This window comes from Pan paniscus, chromosome 8, assembly GCF_029289425.2.
Source record: "Pan paniscus chromosome 8, NHGRI_mPanPan1-v2.0_pri, whole genome shotgun sequence".
Classification (NCBI taxonomy): domain Eukaryota; kingdom Metazoa; phylum Chordata; class Mammalia; order Primates; family Hominidae; genus Pan; species Pan paniscus.
This window is the reverse complement of record NC_073257.2, coordinates 98,850,830-98,866,716: the sequence shown is the minus strand read 5'-3', so window position 1 is coordinate 98,866,716 and position 15,887 is coordinate 98,850,830. Positions and strand designations below refer to the sequence as shown.

General features: G+C 41.4%; 1 protein-coding gene and 1 pseudogene across 8 annotated transcripts in view; one reads left to right on the top strand and one right to left on the bottom strand.

Moving 5' to 3' along the window:
- Positions 1-15,887, bottom strand: part of BMPR1A (bone morphogenetic protein receptor type 1A) — a 171,036-nt gene that overhangs the window by 53,375 nt on the left and 101,774 nt on the right. The gene's annotated exons all lie outside the window — the stretch shown is intronic.
- On the top strand, positions 3,157-15,873 carry LOC103783267 (putative RNA polymerase II subunit B1 CTD phosphatase RPAP2; annotated as a pseudogene).

The window sequence follows — 15,887 nt, the reverse complement described above, 5'->3', positions numbered from 1 at the left end:
AGCCTTCATGAAGTTCAGAGTCCTTAAACAAAACAATTAAGATACTCAAGACACCAAACAAGAAAACACAAATGATACACAATCATAACTCATGATAAGTGCAAAGGAAGAAAAGTGCCAGGTCCTGAAGGAATAGGGGCAGTGACCCCCCTCTAATCTAGATGAAGCGGAAAGGGAAGCAATGCTGAGAAGTGACCTTTAAGTTGAGATCTGAAAAACAGAGTCAGTCAGGCAAAGAAAGACGGGAAGTTCTAAGCACAGGGAACACCGTGGGCAAAGATCTTGAGGGAGAGAAAAGCAAAGAGAGAACAATGTCTGAAATGTTGAGAATAAGAGATAGTGTGGTGGGAGATGAGGGTGAAGAGGCAGAGAAGACAAAGACCAGATCAGGCAAGGGCATATGAAGGACTTGGGATTTAAGCCTAAGTGGGCATCATCTGACTTCTATGTAATGGACTGGAGGGGATAACGGCAAAAGCAAACAAATGAGTAAGCAGAATATTGTGGAAATTTAGGAGAATGACAATGGTGGTTAAGATTAGGGCAGAATCCGTGTGCAGATGGGTGAATTAAAAAAAAAAAGAATAGGGTGGCAGTGGTATAGTGGATGGACTCATGCTATACTTCAAAAATAACTTTTGGCTGGGTACGTGGCTCACACCTGTAATCTCAGCACTTTGGAAGGCTGAGGCGGGAGAATCACTTGAGGTCTGGAGTTAACACCAGCCTGGGAAACACTGCAAGACCTCATCTGTACAAAAAACTTTAAAAAATTAGCTGGGCATGGTGGTGCATACCTGTAGTCCCAGACACTAGGGAGGCTGAGGTGGGAGGATCTCTTCAGCCCAGGAGTTCAAGGCTGCAGTGAACTTTGATTATGCCGCTGCACTCCAGCCTGGGCAACAGAGCGAGACCTTGTCTCAAAACAAAACAAAACAAAACTCAGTGGTACTTAGCAATGGATTAAATGTAGGGTAAGGGAAAGTGAGGCGTCAAAGAAGATTCCCACATCTGTGGCATGAACAGTTACTGAAATGGGAATGAGTGATTTTGACAGGAGTGAAGAGATCAAAGGTTCAAATTTAGAGATCTGAGATAACCCAAAGGGAATGTCTAACGGGCATTTGGTTCTGAAACTTAAAGGACACATTTGGGGCTGAACATACAAATCGGTTATGCTAAAAGAACGGTAATATTCAGCTATGACTCTGGAGATGGCCTTCCAAGAGAGTGAAAAGAGGGGAGGGCCCCAGAGCACCATTCGTCTAAAAACTGCATTAATAAAGGCGTTAACACCACATACACTGATGTGGTATTCACTGATAAAATAATAAATACAAATAATTTTTAAAAATCAGCTCCAGTATTTATTTGCTGTGTGATTTTGGGGAATTACTTAAGCTATCCAGGTCTCGGTTTCCTTCACCACAAAATGGGGATATTACTAACTCAAAAGAGTTAGTAATATTACATCTCAGTAAACATTTCAACAAACAGATGTAATTATTAACAACTGAGCACTTCTCCTTTGTCTCATATTAACTGTTTCTACAATCACATAGCAAAATATTAACCTTATTTTTCAACAATTCTTGTTTTTTTTTTTTTGAGACAGAGTTTCACTCTTGTTGCCCAGGCTGCAGTGCAATGGCGCCATCTCGGCTCACTGCAACCTCTGTCTCCAGGGTTCAAGCGATTCTCCCGCCTCAGCATCCCGAGTAGCTGAGATTATAGGCATGCGCCATCACGCCCAGCTAATTTTTGTATTATTAGTAGAGATGGAGTTTCTCCATGTTGGTCAGGCTGGTCTCGAACTCCCACCCTCAGGTGATCCTCCCGCCTCTGCCTCCCAAAGTGCGGAGATTACAGGTGTGAGCCACCACGTCCAGCCTTTTTTTTTTTTTTTTTTTTTTGAGACAGAGTCTTGCTCTGTAGCCCAGGCTAGACTGCAGTGGTGCAACCTCTGCTCACTGCAACCTTCACCTCCTGGGTTCAAGCGATTCTCCTGCTTCAGCCTCAGAGTAGCTGGGACTACAGGTACGCACCACCACGTCCAGCTAATTTTTCTATTTTCAGTATAGACAGGGTTTCACCATGTTGGCCAGGCTGGTCTTGAACTCCTGGACCTCAGGCGATCTGTCCACCTCGGCCTCTCAAAGTGCTGGGATTACAGGTGTGAGCCACCGTGCCTGGCCACAATCATTCTTAAAATTATGTAATTGTAATATCTAACGATAAAATATATTTTTTAAATTCCTAAATGATTCATCGGAATTTTTACATTAAATTAAAAATATCTAATCTTGCAAAGTGAAGAATATAAGGAGATGCAGATATTTGACATGCTGCATAATCAAAAATTTTTAATCATGCTGCCATTTAAAAGCTATTGAATAGTTAGACGAAATGGGCATCTAAATAAATTTACTTCCCCTTGCTATATACACAGACTGGTACTGTTTCTTTTCAGGAAAATAACATTAAGGCAGAATTACTCAAATATAAATAATTTCTTTTTTAAGTAAAAGATTTTAAAACTCCTCAAACAGCAAGACAACTGAACCAACAGTTCAATTGGAACTTAAAAAAAAAAAAAAAAAACAGGAAAAGGCTGAAGTCAGTTGAAAAAACAGACTACAGACTAAAGTCATTCCTTCCTCTTCCCGTTAAGCCCCCCACCGTTGATTTTCACTTTCTAGTAGAGAAGTTTGGGAATTTCCAACAAGCTGGCCAGCAGCCAATTCCATAAAATAGCAAGGAGAAAACTCCCCTTTCCAGGGGTCCCTCCCTGCCAGGCAGCTCCAGGCGCCGGGTCTGACAAGCTTTCTGAGAAGGAATAGACTCACTGCAGACTTCCTGGCTCCAAGGCCATTGTTCGCATGGCTGCTCTGCTCCTTATCCAGGGCCTGGATTAGCATAAGAATATTACCTTTTCCCTTAACAAGCAACTCATCCATTCCTTCCCATTCTCTACACTCCTCCCCATCAATCCTTAGAGGAATACACACTTGTACAACTGGAGCAACACCACTCGCAGTTATTTACATCAGTGTAGAAAACAATATCCCGCAAATCTAAACATAAACCCTGAAGAAAATAACTTGCTTAAAGAGTTGTCTGAGTGTATCTGAGGTAATACACAGAAATCTTACCGAAATGCCTGCCTTGGTGTCCACGCTGTCAGATCTTGCTATGGGTAAGACATTCATAACAGGGTCTTTTAGAAAGTTTTACAATAATGCCCGTGGGCCAGGAGCAAAGAGAGCCAACCATGCAACTAAGTGAAGACCTAAAACAGGGATGGGGAAGTTCCACTGTATAAAACTTCCACTGTCATGTCTCCACCACTTTGAAGTTACCAATTTCATCGCCACCCCTGAAATTACTTTCCAACTCTACCTTTCCCCCATGCTCAATTATTAATTAACAATCAAAACAAGCCCACATTTAACCTTTGTATTTCTGCTCAACTGTCCCTGCCCCACTCAAAACCTTCACTTTCCTTCTATGCCAAGATAGTTTCCCCAACACAAGTATAAACTCTTCCAGGACCACAGAATCAAGACAATCTAGTATAGCATTATATATAGTTGAAGCTGTGTGTTTTATACCCTTCACCAGGACCTCAATATTAGATGCAGAAGAAATGCTTCCAGGTTTCTGAAACATTTTTCAAATAGATAATCTGTTTTCAAAACATCATTCAACCTTGTACTACAGATTCCCTAACCTAGTTTCTCCAAAGCTTTTTTGTTTAACTGTATTCAACAACAACAACAAAAATCTCACAATTACAACTTGATTGTACTACACAGCAATCTTTGGCATATCTGTACTTCGAAGAGATTCGTAATGTCTGTCAGCTGTCTATTTAAGAGACCTAGGTGTCACTCTTCTGTTTCTCCTCTAGAACACACAGAAATGACCAAAAACAGGCGAAGTGAATCAGTTATTGCAGAACTGCCTGGAAAGGGAGAGGGTTTGGTCACCCCATAGGCATATAATGGGTACAAGTTGAGTACTCCTTATCAGAAATGCTTGGGACCAGAAGTGTTTTGGATTTTGGATTTTTTTTTAAATTTGTAATATTTGCACTATCTATACTTACTGGTTCAGCAACTCAAATCCAAAACACCTAATGAGCATTTCCTTTGAGCGTCATGTCAACACTCAAGAACTTCAGGTTTTACAGCATTTCAGATTTCAGATTTTTGGATTAGGGATGCTCAACCTTTACTGGTAAATTGAATAGAGAAAAAAACAGTTTAATGTGGTGGTAAAGAGTTCAGAGTCTAGCCTAAAACAGATGATCTAGGTATTTTGTGCAGATTAAATCAGAGAAACTCAGGTATGTGGTGGTATTGAATGGTACCTGCTTAGCATCCCATCGTCACTGTCATTTTTATAACTTACAAATTAGTTTTACGTGCATTATCCCATCTCTGTGATCCTTACAGTAAGTAAAATCATTCCTACTTACAGAGAAAAGATAGGTTCAGGGAGATAAATAACTTGCTGAATTCCATGTAGCTAGTATATATGACAAACTAACACCCAGGTTTTCTAATCCAAAGTGCAGTGTTTTGTCGGGTATACCATGAGCACATATGTTAAACGGGAAACTGGAAGTTATTTTTTATTGAACCCTGTAAGATCTTTTTTCATCTTCATAACTCTGAAAAAAAAAAAATGAAGCGCAAAGTTAAGAAACTTGCCTGAGTTGGCCGGGCATGGTGGCTCACGAGGTCAGGCGTTCGAGACCAGCCTGGCCAACATAGTAAAACCCTGTCTCTACTAAAAATACAAAAAATTAGCCAGGTGTGGTGGCAGGCACCTGCAAACCCAGCTACTCAGGAGGCTGAGGCAGAAGAATCACTTGAACCCAGGAGGTAGAAATTGCGGTGAGCCAAGATCATGCCACTGCACTCCAGCTCAGGTGACAGTGCGAGACTCCGTCTCAAAAAAAAAAAAAAAAAAAGAAAGAAACTTGCCCAACTTCACACAACCAGTAAGTGGCAGGTTTGCTGCTGACAAAGCCCAAATTCCACTTGTTACTGCATGTTAAGGTGCTGGCAGGAAAGTAATGAGATGAAAAAACAGAAAGTACTGTGTCCCTTTTTACACTATCGCTTTTCAGCCAAAAAAAAAAAAGAAAGCTCCCTCTTCTATCTATAGATTCTGCTTTCTGATGCTGGAGCTGGGATGCTGCTGACAATATGTCCTTCACCAGCTGGTTCCTGGAGAGGCTCTGCCAACTGGGGAACTAGAGAAAGCTGGAAGAGGGGAGAAGGGACTTTCTTTTTCCCAATTTGGTTCGCTGTTTCTGTCAGTTGCCTGAATGCCGCTGGCATTCAATTGGCAGCAGCAATCTACACTCTCTGCTTCCTTCCACACTCCCAGAACCAACCCCATGGAATCCTTTTAGGCCCAGTGGTGCCTACTACTCAGGATCTCAGTCCCAGCTCCTCAAAAACCCAGCTTTGCACTCCCCTCAGGCATCAGCAGTGGCTGGGTTACCACCCCCTCCTAAGAGGATCTAAAAATATGTAGGTGACTTTTTGGTTGGAATAATGTCTGGGATATGACAGGACATACGGTTTGACCAGGGACCAGGATAGAAAATGCAATGTGCAGGGACAATCCTTCAAAATAAAGAACCAAATGCTAACAGTACTCTCCTTCTTGAGAAATACTGGTTCTTTTTTTGTGGGGGCAGGGGAAGATAACTTCTTTTTGTCAACTCAATTTGTAGAGAAACACTGATTCTTGCCTAGTTTCATGTGCGTCCGTGTGAAGAGACCACTAAACAGGCTTTGTGTGAGCAATAAAAGCTTTTAATCACCTGGGTGCAGGCGGGCTGAGTCCTAAAAGAGAGTCAGCGAAGGGAGATGAGGGTGGGGCCGTTTTATAGGATTTGGGTAGATAAAGGAAAATTACAGTCAAAGAGGAGTTGTTCTCTGGCGGGCAGAGTGGGGGTCGCAAGGTGCTCAGTGGGGGAGCTTTTTGAGCCAGGATGAGCCAGGAAAAGGACTTTCACAAGGTAATGTCATCACTTAAGGCAAGGACTGGCCATTTTCACTTCTTTTGTGGTGGAATATCATCAGTTAAGGCAAGGACCGGCCAATTTCACTTCTTTTGTGGTGGAATATCATCAGTTAAGGCAAGGACTGGCCATTTTCACTTCTTTTGTGGTGGAATATCATCAGTTAAGACACGGACCGGCCATTTACACTTCTTTTGTGGTGGAATGTCATCAGTTAAGGCGGGGCAGGGCATATTCATTCTTTTGTGATTCTTCAGTTACTTCAGGCCATCTGGGCGTATATGTGCAAGTCACAGGGGATACGATAGCTCGGCTTGGGCTCAGAGGCCTGACATTCCCGCCTTCTTATATTAATAGGAAAAATAAAACAAAATAGTGTTGAAGTGTTGGGGCTGCGAAAATTTTTGGGGGGTGGTATGGAGAGAGAGAATAGGCGGTGTTTCTCAGGGCTGCTTCAAGCGGGATTAGGGGTGGCGTGGGAACCTAGAGTGGGAGAGATTAAGCTGAAGGGAGATCTTGTGGTAAGGGGTGATATTGTGGGATTGTTAGAAGAAACATTTGTCGTATAGAATGACTGGTGATGGCCTGGATACGGTTTTGGATGAATTGAGAAACTAAACGGAAGATACAAGGTCCCAATAAAAGAAGGAGAAAAATGGGTATTAAAGGACAGAATTGGGAGGACCCAGGACATCCAATTAGAGAGTGCCCAAGGGGATTCAGCATAATTACTTGCTTGGTTGGCAAGTTTTTGGGCTCTATCCTTGAGTTTTTTTATGTTGTCATACACTAGGCCAGATTGATTTAGGTAGAAACAACACTCTTCATTTAAGAATATACAGAGTCCTCCTTTTTCAGCAGTGAGTAAGTCAAGGCCTCGGAGTTGTCCTTGGAGGACAACTGCAGCTGAAGAGTCAACTAGGGCCTGGAGGACTGATAAAGTTTGTGATATGTCTGTGATGCTAGCAGAGAAGTCATTAGACAGGCTACGGAAGGTCATGACAGAGGTTGAAATGCCTGTTATTCCAGTACCGAGAGCAACAGTGGAGGCAGAAACTCCTAAACCGACCATCAAGGGAATTAGTGGAATAACTTTTTTTGTCGTGTCGGTGTCAGGAGGGGAACAGGGAGCTCTTCGGTCCCATTTGCAAACTGAATTTTGGGGATAAAGAAAACTAGTGTGCATGTGCCTGTCTAATTAGCAGGTAGACACATGTAGGTAGAGGATCCACAGAGGAAGAAGAGACCTTGTGCGAGGCAAAACTGGAGATGTAAAGTAAAAAGGTGAGAAGGAGTGCTGAAAAGGGTATCATACTTCATTACTATCTAATGGTTCCTTTGTAGTTCCAGCTGGTCAAGTGGCAACACTATTAAATCTCTAAGAAGAAAAATTATCTTGATCAAACTAATGTATGAATACAATTTTACTTTTTTTCCCTTCCCACCTGACTGCTTTAAAAAGGAATTGTTTTGTTAACCATGGTGCTTGTACAATGCAAAAGCAATTTTTAAAAATCAATCATTTCCACTTATGTAACTATTTAAAAAAATTTTTTAATTCAGGGTACAAGGATTTCCCCTAAGATCTCAGGAGTAGAGGCTCTTACACTAAGCATATTCTATCTTCCCTGCCACAAAAAGTTCAGGGGCGAGCTGGTCTAATAGTCTCAGGACTTTGACTGACCCTGCAGTGACAAAGTCACTCTCTCAGACTCAATATGAATAAGGCAGTCCCAGAAACTGCTGGCAGCTATGTTGGGCCCAGAAGGAGAACCAGAAGGCAGAGCCAGGAGACTGAAAGAAGCCAGATCCCGGGAGACATCGATGAGCCACTCAAGCAACCTTGTCTGAAGCCTCAATTACTTTGGAACTCTTAAGAGCCAATAAATTCCATTTTGTAGGTCAGAGAGAGTCAATTTTTCTGTTACAACCGAAAATATTCTAGCTAATATAGCTAATATGAGGATTAAAGGGAAAGGCACACTTGAGTATTCTGGGTTAGATAAGCGTAAAATTAGCAATTCTGAATAAAGGCAAATAAATGTCTTACCAGAAAAGATACTTGATAACATCTGAAAAGAAAACACAGGCTGCTATAAGTGCTATTTTTAAGACAGCTAAGGCCCGCACAGTGGCTCTCGTCTGTAATCCCAGCACTTTGGGAGGCTGAGGCAGGCAGATCACTTGAGGCGGGGAGTTCAAGACCAGCCTGGCCAACATAGTGAAACCCCATCTCTACTAAAAATACAGAAATTAGCCAGGCCTGGTGGTGGGGGGTGCCTGTAATCCCAGCTACTTGAGGCCGAGGTAGGAGAACTGCTTGAACCTGGGAGGTGGAGGTTGCAGTGAGCTGAGACTGTGCCACTGCATTCCAGCCTGGGCGACAAAGCGAGACTGTCTCAAAGGGGAAAAAAAAAAAAAAAGGCAGCTCAAATAGTATAAATATTGACTTAACAATGTTATCAGCAACTATACAATTTGTCACTATTTATCTTTCCTTGCCTCTTCCCTCCCAAATTTGCTAGATCCTAAGTCTTTCCCACCTCCGTTAACAGCCTCTTTACTTGGTGTAAAATCTTAAAAGTCCCAGGTCTAAAATCCTTTTTTTTTTATTTTTAGAATATCGCTACACAGATGTAACCAGGCCTAAAATCTCAAGTCATTCTTGACAACTCCCTCTTTCCTTCTTGCATTCCATTTCCTATCTGTCATCAAATCCACTGGTTGTACCTGCAGAATCTATCCAGAACCCACACACTTCCTACTACCTCCACTGCTCGCTCTGGACCAAGCCACTAACCCCTTTGCCTGGATTGCTGAAGGCACCTCCTAACTGGCCTCCTGCTGCCACCTGTACCCACTATGGATTTGCAACATAGCAGCCAGAGTGATCCTAAGAGAAAGCATGTTAAACCACATCACACCCCATTCAGATCCCTCCAACGGTGCTCCAACTCACTCAGACAAAAAGCTAAAGTCTCCAGTGGTCCACCCTCCCTCCGTTCCAGCCTAATAGGTGTTCCTTGCACCTGCCGCTCACAGTCCTGCTGCAGGACCCTGGCACGTGCAGATCCCTATGCCTGTAATGGTCTTCCCCAGGACTGCTGCCTTGCCCCTTCCAAGCACTTACTCAAAATCCCTTTCTTATTTACAGGCTTCCTCCCACCCTATTTAAAACTGTAATCCCATCCCCATGCCTAGCACTCCTCTCCTTTCTGGCTGTTTCTTTCTCTTTAGCATTTGTCATGCTATATAATTTGATATAATTTTTCTGTATTTTATTGCCTGCCACCTGCTCTAGAATATATGCTCCATGAGGCCAGGAGGGTTAGTCTGTTTCACTCACTTTATATTTTTAGCACCTGGAACAGTGCCTGGCACAGAGTCGATACTAAATAAATATTTATTGAGGGAATGACTGAATAGAGCAGAAGAAATTAAAACGTTATGCCAATTCCTTTCACTTTTATATACAAACCAGACTTTCCCAAAAGAGCAGTACAGTGGATAAACTATCCCATTTCCCTATCTCAACACAACTGAAATGATATAAAAACCACACCACTTCCTTTTGCTCACTTCCATCCCTGACTTGTGTCAAGATCCGGTGAGGAAAAAGTTTCCACTGTTTTCATGGATATCCTCAAGTTTGAGATATAAATTAAAAGGGCTTAAGAAAGGCTTGTATAAGTAAACACCACATCCCCAAATCTAAAATGTCTAAAATGTTGCTTAAGGCAAACAATGGCTTGGGTTATGCTTTTACAGTACCACATGTTATACCAAGTTAAATAATTATGGAAATAATTACAGACAAAAAGAAAATGAAGTCTTTCTTTGGGTACAAACAATGTGGTCTGACAAAGGGAACTTCAAAGCATGATCTAAATTCAACTGCAATCTTTCAGTACATAAACAACACACTGAAGGTTCAAAGGTAGTATGTGTACGTAAAATTTAAGTCTCTAACTGCCCTGAATAAGGGCAGAGGGTGTTAAAATAGATTTTTAACAATTCTTCCCTGACAAGCATGACCAAAAAAGGACAGCATAGAAAACTAAAACCTTACAAACCCATAGGTTTAAGAAAGAACTCCCTCAAGATGACAGATTCCTGCTGTATGCACGTGAAGCTCAAGAACTTGGGAACCTAGAAGAGTTCCCCGCCTTGGGAATGAAATATCTGTACTTTATTTTCTTTATTCTACGTTACAACATCTTTTCAGGTTGAAATGTACTGGTTTAGGGTGTTGTAAGAAGTTCTAGGCCGGGCACGGTGGCTCACGCCTGTAATCCCAGCACTTTGGGAGGCCGAGGATGGCGGATCACGAGGTCAGGAGATTGAGACCATCCTGGCTAACATGGTGAAACCCTGTCTCTACTAAAAATACAAAACATTAGCCGGGCGTGGTGGCGGGCGCCTGTAGTCCCAGCTACTGGGCAGGCTGAGGCAGAAGAATGGCATGAACCCGCGAGGTGGAGCTTGCAGTGAGCCGAGATCATGCCACTGCACTCCAGCCTGGGCGGCAGAGTGAGACTCCGCCTCAAAAAAAAAAAAAAAAAAAATTCTATGGCATGAAATGGATTTGACATTTACTTGTCCCTGCTTTCCTTTTAGCATCTTTTTTTTTTTTTTTTTTTTTTTTTTTGATATGGAGTCTCATTCTGTTGCCCAGGCTGTAGTGCAATGGCACAATCTCGGGTCACTGCAACCTCCGCCTCCCAGGTTCAAGCAATTCTCCTGCCTCAGCCTCCCGAGTAGCTGGGACTACAGGCACATGCCACCACACTTGGCCAATTTTTGTATTTTTAGTAGAGACAGGGTTTTGCCATGTTGGCTAGGATGGTCTCGAACTCTTGATCTCGGGTGATCCACCAGCTTCGGCCTCCCAAACTGCTGGAATTACAGGTGTGAGTCATGGCGCCCAGCCCCGTTTAGCATTTTTCTTTAAGCCCAGGTACCTTTCTGATTTTTTCCTGGGACTTCTAGTTTAAACACACATCAACTTGCCTTTTATTTCAAAGAAAGGATTGTTAAGTAACATATAGCATTGCCTTACATATTGTTAAACTTTCTACAGATATATAAAAACTTTACTGTTTTTATATGTATAATGCTTTAATTTTGTTCACATAACACTGTGAAGTATTTCCATGATAGATACTTGTAGTTCTTCTTAATTCATTTTCATTGTTATCTAGTGTTTTATCCTATAAATATCTTATGATCATATTTGCTCATTCTCGTTGATGAACATTTTCTTCTTAGAGATAGGGTCTTGCCATGCTGGTCCAGGCTGGAGTGCAGGAGCTATTCACAGGTGCAATCAGATTGCACTGCTTCGGCCTCCCGAGTAGTTCCAACTACAGGTGCATGCCACAGTGCACAACCATGTTGATGGACATTTTAGATCATTTCCAATAATTTAGTATAAGCAATGCGGCAATAAATAAACTTGAAGAGATGCTTTTGTTGTTGTTTGGGCTGATAAAACTGTAGGCTGGATTTGCAGAAGTGGGATTCTAGGTCTAAGGGAGGTTTTGGTTTTTTTGAACAATACAGGTTGGAACTGCATGGGTCAATTTATATGCAAGTTCTTTTTGTTTTTTGAGACGAGTCTCACTCTGTCGCCCAGGCTGGAGTGCAGTGGCGCAATCTTGGCTCACTGCAACCTCCGCCTCCCAGGTTCAAGAGATTCTCCTGCCTCAGCCTCCCGAGTAGCTGGGACTACAGGCGCATGCCAGCAAGCCTGGTTAATTTTTATATTTTTAGTAGAGATGGCGTTGGCCAGGCTGGTCTCGAACTCCTGACCTCAGGTGATCCACCTGCCTCAGCCTTCCAAAGTGCTGGGATTACAGGCATGAACCACCACTTCCGGTCTCTTCTTTTCAATAAGTATAGCAATCTCTTCATATTGCAGGCAAACATGGGCTGAAAATACAGTATTTAGCTGGGCGCTAATGGCTCACACCTATAACCCCAGCACTTTGAGAGGCTAAGGCAGGAGGATCACTTGAGCCCAGGAGTTTGAGACCAGCCTGGACAACGTAGTGAGACCCCATCTCTATACTTCAAAAAATAATAATAATAAAAGAAAATAGATGATTCACTTTGTCTTTGGTGCCTTTGTCTTACATTTAAGTCTTTAATCCATTTTGAGTTTATTTTTGTATATGGTGAAAGACAGGGGTACAGTTTCACTCTGCATATGTATATCCAGTTTTCCCAGGACCACTTATTGAAGACTGTCTTTTCCCCAAAGCATGTTCTTGGCGCCTTTGCCAGCTGGCTATAAATATGTGGATTTATTTCTAGGTTCTCTATTCTGTTCAATTGGTCTACTGTCTGGTTTTATGCTAGTACCATGCTGTTTTGGTTACTACAGCTTTGCAGTATATCTTGAAGTCTGGTAGTGTGATGCCTCTAGCTTTGTCCTTTTGGCTCAGAACCGCTTTGGTATTTGCAGTCCTTTATGGTCCTATATTAATTTTAGGATTTTTTTCTATTTCTATGAAGACTGTCACTGGTATTTTGATAGGGATTGCACTGAATCTATAGCTTGCTTTTGGTAGTATGGTCATTTTCACAGTATTAATTCTTCAAATCCTTGAATATGGATGTCTTTCCATATTTTGTGCCCGCTTCAATTTCCTTCATCAGTGTTTTATAGTTTTCCTTGTAGAGATCTTTCACCTCCTTGGTCAAATGTATTTCATTTTTTGGTAGCTTTTGTAAATGGATTACTCTCTTCATTTCTTTTTCTGCTAGTTCATTATTGGTGTATAGAAACACTACTAATTTTTGTATATTGATTTTGTACTCTGCAACCTTACTAAATTCATTTATCAGTTCTAAAAGTTTTATGGTGAAGTTTTTAGGGTTTTCCACATATATATATGATCGTGGCAATTCGACTTCCTCCTTTCCAATTTAGATGCCCTTTATTTCCTTCTCTTGCCTAATTGCTCTAGCTAGGACTTCCAGTCTTCATCTTTCACTATATCATTTTGCAATTCCAAATGTAAAACACTGATATAAACACAATTTTAAAATACTGAAGAACAAAATAAGTTTAACAAATAGATGAATCATATTACGTACAGAAAGCTTCAATATAAGGTATGTCAATTGTTCCTAAATTAATTATAAATTTAATGAAAGTCTTTATCACATTAAGGAAGTTCCCTTCCTAGTTTGCTGAGAGGTTTCATCATGGAGTTAAATTTCATCAAGTGCTTTTGCTTCATCTAGTGATATGAGCACAGAGTTTTTCTCCTTCAAAATGTGCAAATGAATTAATAAATTAATACTAATTCATATTAAGAACTTTACTGAATAAACCATCTGTGGTGGTTTCTAAATATGTCCACAAACTCTTTCATACTCTTCTTTTTAAGAGGTGGAAACTAATTCCTTTGAGTATGGGTTAAACTGAGTGACTTCTTCTAACAAACAGGATAAAGGAAAAACTACGGGCTTCTGCCTGTAATAACAGCACTTTGGGAGGAACAGGCAGGAGGACTGCTTGAGACCAGGAGTTTGAGACCAGCCTGGTCAACATAGCAAGACCCCATCTCAATTTAATTTTTTAAAAAAAGAAAGGAATAAAGTAATGACTAGGTCTTAAAAGGCACTGCAGCTTTCTCCTTGTTTTTTTTTTTTTTTGGATCACTAGATCTGGAGAAAGCCAGCTGTCACAGTGTGAGGACACTCGAGCCTATGGGAAGGCCCATAGGGTGAAGAACTGAGGCCTCCTGCCAACCGCCATGTGAGTATGCCACATGGAAGTGTATTCTCCCCGAGTCAGGCTTTCAGATGACTGTAGCCCCTGCTGACTTCCAGACTGCAACCTTGTGAAACATAAAGATTAGAACCACATCCAGCTAGGCTACTCCTGAATTCTTGTAAATTAGGGTTTCATGTCATTAAGTTTTGGGATAAACTGTTATGCAGCAATGATAATTAACACACTTATCTTGCATTCCTGAGATAATTTCAATTTGTCATTATTGTATAATAAATAATGTATTCAGTCTTTGACCCTAGTTCTTGGGAGAGAACCTCTAATTCATGGAATTTCCTTGGTAGTAGGAATGCCTTTGTTACTCAGGAGCCTCAGGGATCATTCCTGAGATTATGCTAACAATTGACTCAGAATGGGGGAGATTATGCTAACAAGATGACTCAGAATGGGGTCTGCTCACCAGAAAGGCCACCATGTGTAGAAGGATGGGGTTTGAGCTAGCTAAGCCTCTAAGGAAGAAAGGAGAGAACACTGAAGGTTTGAGTTCAATCACATGGCCAATTATTCCATTACACCTACATATAAAATCTACACACACCATAGCTCAGGTAGGCTTCCTCATTGGTGAGCATACTGATGTGTCAAGAGGGTGACATACCCTGATCCCAGGAGAAGAGAGCACAGAAGCTCCATGTTAGGAACCCTCCCAGTCCCCTGTATCTCATTTGGCTGGTCCTGATCTGTATTCTTCATAATTAAAGTGTAACTTAAGTATACCACTTTCCCAAGTTCAGTCAGTTAATTTATAAATTATCAAACTTGAGGGGATTCATGGGAACCCCCAGATTTGCAGCCAGTTAATCGGAAGAACAGGTGGTCTGGGGACCACCAAACTTTTAACTTGTACTCGCAGCAAGGGCAGTCTCGTTGGGAACTGCACCCTTAAACCTGTGGAGTTTCATGCTAACTCTGTCAGAACTGTATTACAGTCAGCATTGTAGACATGAGATATATACATATAAAATATTTAAACATAATACTGGACTTCTTTTGCTCCTATCTTGTTAGATTTTACATAAGCAAGACTGGTCTATAATTTATTTCATATTAGCCATGCTTGGTTTTGGTACCAAAGTTATACTAGTCACAATAAACTGAGGAACTTTCCTTCATTTGCTATTCTCTGGAATGGCGTGTGTAAATGTGGACATACCTATGACATGGACAGTTTAAAAGAATTCACCCTTAAGATAACATGGGCCAGGTAGGGAGATGGTGCCTCGGGGCGAGACTCTGGAGCTGGTCCAGACCCGCAGACTACTCTCTCCCATGGCTGACTGCCCTGGGCTGCAGAGGGCCAGGGCTCCCACCATTCTCGAAATGCCACAGGTACTAAACAGACAAGTACCTTGAAACAAGAAGATGCTTCTAAAAGGGGAAGTTCATTACACCTGCTCACTACAACGATGTAGTGAATGAACATTCTATTGTCAAACTCTGTGGTTATCCTTTATGTCACAAGAAGCTGGGAATTAAATATAAAATTTCAAAACCAATAAAGTCTATGATATTACTGAAAGAAAGTCTTTTTGCAGCAATTTTTGTTATGAAGCATCTGAGTTTTTTGAAGCACAAATTCCCAAAACTCCAGTACGGTGAGAGGCATCCAGATTTTCAACTGCTAAAGGAAGGGCAAAGTGGCCATTCTGGAAAAGAAATACAGTTATGCAGTAAAGCCATTAAAACATCAGATATCAACAATCCTAGCCAGTTTGAAAAGCAATATGAATCTTCTAGCAATTGTTCTTCCAGCACTCATAATGACAGCAGCATTGATAATGAGCAAGACTTTGTTTCCTCCATTCTACCAGGAAACAGACCAAATTCAACAAGTATTAGACGACAGCTGCACCAAAAAAGCATAATGAAAAAGAAAGCTGGTCTCAAAGCTAATGCCAAACACAAAGAACAGACAGTAGTGGATGTCACTGAGCAGTTAGGCAATTGCAAATTAGATACTCAGGAGAAAGCTGCCACATGTGAACTTCCTTTACAGAAAGTAAATACTCAAGAGTTCTTCAAATAGTACTTTTTTGAAAA